The 4,718-nt window shown below is 37.5% G+C and overlaps 2 pseudogenes across 1 annotated transcript in view; one reads left to right on the top strand and one right to left on the bottom strand.

The window, feature by feature from the left end:
* Positions 1 to 4,718, bottom strand: part of LOC102825367 — a 321,856-nt pseudogene that overhangs the window by 142,412 nt on the left and 174,726 nt on the right. The gene's annotated exons all lie outside the window — the stretch shown is intronic.
* Positions 3,070 to 3,382, top strand: LOC102837335 (annotated as a pseudogene).

Below are 4,718 nucleotides of genomic sequence, written 5' to 3'. Positions count from 1 at the left end.
GCAACACCATTCCTCTTCAATTTGTCATTCCCTGTATAGTAAACCATGTGGTTGTCAGATTCAAAATGGCCAATACCAGTCCATTTCAGCTCACTAATGACTAAGATATCAACATTTATGCTTTCAATTTCATTTTTGACAACTTCCAATTTTCCCAGATTCATACTTCGTATATTTCATATTCCGAGTTTCAATGGATGTTTACAGCTCTTTCTCTTCATTTTGAGTTGTGCCCCATCAGCAAATGAAGGTCCTGCGGGCTTTTCTCCCACTAGCTTAACTCCAGTCACGTTATCATGGTCAACTCTACTTAGAGGAGGCAGCTCTTCCCCAGTCGCATTTTGAGTGCCTTCCAATCTGAGGGACTCATTTTCCAGCACTATATCTGACAGTGTTTTCCTGCTATGCATAAGGTTTTCAGTGACTAAAGATTTGGAAGTAGTTTTTCACTCTTTCTTCGTAGTCTGTCTTTGTCTGGAAGCTCATCTGAAACCTGTCCACCATGGGTGACCCTGCTGGTTATTTAAAATACCGGTGGCATAGCTTTCAGAATCACAGCAACTCATAAGCCACCACAGTACGATAAACTGACAGACAAGTGATGGCCATTTGGTTTTTACATGGAAACTGTCATTTTAAATTTTGAGGAGATCTCTGCGCATGGGTGCCCATTCGCTCAGACATCCCCTCTAGTCACCAAAATGGAGGTGTGCAGACAGCGAGAGATCAATGAACAGATACCAAAAACTGAATGTCCACATCTGTATCTCCACGGTTCTGTCAGGCATTCATGGCTGTTCTGATCCTTCCCCGATTTGGTCTCTCCCAAGATGTTACATCCTGGTAACAGGGTCACTATGAGTCGGAACTTAAAAACAACATATGTACACATGCATACATGATAACTGTTGTTGTTGTTTAGTGCCATCAAGAAGGTTCCAACTCATAGTGACCTTATAAAGCCTCTCTGAGAAGCTTCTGGTGGGTAATAACTAAAAAACCTATTCCTCAAACATAAATCTGTCAATATATCCTTCACAATAAATGAGATTCAATAGACATGTTTATGAAACTGAATTCACAATTATTTAGAACTGAGAATCCTAAAAAGGAAATTCTGATCCTTTCCACCACCAAGACACATCAATTAGGATTCAATAAATTTACAAAAAAAATTGAAGACCAGGACATAATCAATGATCTGCTGATGTTTTTCAGTACTAATTCATATTATGCAGTAATTCAAGCAACTGGGCGACAAGATATATACACAAGAACAGTATTATTTTCTTATATATGAAAATTAAAATTAAACAGATATTACCTTTTTCATTTTATTCCAATTTACATATGTAGTTTCTCCCCTCTGCGGCATTTCACAAAACAGGTAATATCAATTCCACAGTCATCTAAGAGAATCTTGTTAGCTCAATGACTATGAAACACTGACTGAGAAACCATGAAATGAATATTAAATGAATAGGAGACCATGACTGACAGAAATTATGTATGATCATTACTTTTTCCTAAGTTGGGACCTTCGAAAAGACATGATTATCCCAATTACCAACAAAAAATATCAGCAGAATGATGCACTAATGTATGCTAAATGTACTGTTTATCCATATTATCTCAGAGTAATTATCAAGAGTGCACACTTTCAGCCTCAAAAAGGAACATGCTTGCATGGTAATTTATTTTAAAAGTCCATGAATCCTAAAACAGAACTGACCACAGCCTAAGGGAAGTGCTTTTATAATCAGTAGAAGTTAAAGGACAACATTTCATGCTTCCATCAATTCAGAATACTTTCAATATTTACATAAAATTTATATGAAGTCATATCTAAATGGCAAATTATTACTAGAAATGACAGACATAATATGAAAAATGTCCCAAACTCTTGTTTTCATTAGTCTCTCGCTTACATTCAGTAACATTTCTTCAGATTTCACTACAAACAGTCTTTCATAACATCAGTGCTACTGCCTGAAATAGAATAATAAAAGACAGAAGGCACAGACAATTTATTATTTCACTAGCATATAGCTAGCTTTTTTGTTGTTGTTAAAACTAATGTAGATAATATACAATTATGCTTAATTCCTATTAGCTTTCCAACTATTTCTAAATGAGAATGAATTTACTAAAAGTCTCAGGTATTGTCTTAGCTATTTAATGCTGCTATAACAGAAATACTATTAGTGGGTGACTTTAATAAACAAAAAATTGATTTTCTCACAGTTTAGAAGAATAGATGCATGAATTTACGGCATATTATCTAAGGGAATGTTTTCTCTCTTGCAGTAGACCCTGCAAGAAGGTCTTTATCGCTCTTCAGCTTTGGCCTGGATTCTGTCTTTCCCCATTTGATACTTTCTCTTTGTCCAATCAGCTTGATAAGTACCTCATAGGTATTGGCTTAAGATATACCACACATGATAGGATCTCAATAACATTATAAAGAAAACTTTAAACATCTTGAAAATTGGATTACATCCACTAGCAAAAAGTACTGGAAATGACGACGCATATTTTGGGAGGAGGAGACACAATTCAATCAATAAGGTGTGAACCTCAAAGAAAGATACAAACACAATGAATCACACTTTATTGATTTTACAATGAATCAGACTATATATTTGATTTGTAAACCGTTCAACATTAAACCATGACTATACCTTTTATATCATGAAGAAAATTAATATGTTGATGTGATATATATAAAATAACATTATTTTTGTTAACTCCCATCAAGTCCCACCACTCATGTGAAAGTTGGTCATACAGTGGTGGCTTGCACGTTACTGTGAGGCTGAAAGCGATGCTGCTGGTATTTTTAATGACAGCACGGTCATCCATGGTGGGCAGGTTTCAAATGAGCTTGCAGAATAACACAATCTAGGAAGGAGAGGCAGACAACTTCTGAATGTTTAGCCACTGAAAACCTTATGAATGGCAGTGGGACATTGTCAGATACACTGGAATATAGAATATTAAAAAACTATGAGGGGAGACAAACTGGTGCCTGTTCGTGGTGCTCAGGGCTGGAGCCCAAGCCTCTTGGCCATGTCAGCAGATGCTCACAGACTGACACCAGAGGAGAAGAACCAAGTTATACTTGACCTTAAAGTTGCAGGATGATCAGAAGTAAGTGAGAGAAATGCCATCTACAAAGAGTTTTCATTCAAAAATTTTAATCCGGCGTTTGGCTTTATGTCCCGAGTGGCCCTACAAACAGAGAAGATGAATCATCACCCGGAATGGTTCAAATTGTGCAACAAGGTTCAGATAACTCTCACTTTGCTGTACTGTGGTGGACTGACCAAAGAGGGATGTGAAATTGGCCCAATTTATTGAAAAAGCAGCTGCTTCTGTCTGACTTCTCCAAAAATGCATGTAAATCGAATACACATCTTAGCTGCAGCATATCTTGAAGGCAGTTTACATGAGTAAATTAAGTTGTGAATTTCATTTACCTGTTTAAATACAAAATGATTTAAACTTGTAAAAAAAGCCAAAACTAATGAATAGCACTAAAATATTGTGAGATATAGTATCAGGAGATGAACCCCTCAGTGTGGAAGGCATGCAAAATATGACTAGAGAAAAACTGCCTCCTGAATGTAGGGTTGATTGTGATAGCATGAACAGTGCAAAGTTTTGGGGACCTTCCTTTGCTGATGGAACACAACTAAACACAAGGAGAAATGACTGCAAACATTCAATAATAATTGAAATTTGGAGTGTATGAAGTATGAACCTAGGAAAACTAAATCGTCAACATGAAAAGGAACTCATAAGCATCAATAACCTAGGCATTAGTAAAATGAAATGGATTGCTCTTAGCCATTCTGAATCTGACAGTCACAAGGTTTACAATGTCAGTAACGACCAGTTGAAGAAGAATGCTGTGGCATTCATCATGAAAAAGAACACTGCAGGATCTATCTTGAATTATATGCTAGCTCTGGTAGCATAGTGGTTACGAATCGGGCTGCGAACCGGAAGGTCAGCAGTTTGAAACTACCAGCTGCTCCACGGGAGAAAGATGAGGCGATCTGCTCCTGTAAAGATTTACAGCCTCGGAAACCCTATTCAGGGTCGCTATGGGTCGAAACCGACTGGATGGCACTTAACAACAACAACAACATGATATGATAATCCACACAACTGAAAGCCTTTGCATAGTCAATAAAGCATAGCTAAACATCTTTCTGATACTCTCTGCTTTCAGCCAAGATCCATCGGACATCAGCAATGATATCTCTCATTCCACGGCCTCATCTGAATCCAGCTTGAACCTCTCGAAGTTCTCTGTCAATGTATGATTGTAGCCATTGTATTACCTTTAGCAAAACTTTACTTGCTTGAGATATCAAAGAGGTTGTCCGATGATTTCTGCATTCCGTTGGGTGACCTCTCTTTGGAATGGGCACAAATATGGACCTCTTCCAATCAGTAGGCCAGATAGTTGTCTTCCAAATTTCTTGGCAGAGATGAGTGAGTGCCTCTTGTGCCGCCTCACTTTCTTGAAAGATTTCAATTTTTATTCCATCAATTCCTGGTGCCTTATTCTTTGCCAATTCCTTCAATGTATGGAGTGAGTACTCCAGAACACTTAATTGTACTTCTGAGAAATCTGTACCTGGACCAAGCAGCAGTTGTTTGAACAAAGCATGGGAACACTGAATGTTTTAAAATTGGGAAAGGTGTGC

Source organism: Chrysochloris asiatica, unplaced genomic scaffold (genome assembly GCF_000296735.1).
Source record: "Chrysochloris asiatica unplaced genomic scaffold, ChrAsi1.0 scaffold00068, whole genome shotgun sequence".
Lineage (NCBI taxonomy): Eukaryota > Metazoa > Chordata > Mammalia > Afrosoricida > Chrysochloridae > Chrysochloris > Chrysochloris asiatica.
This window is presented reverse-complemented; position numbering and strand designations above follow the sequence as displayed.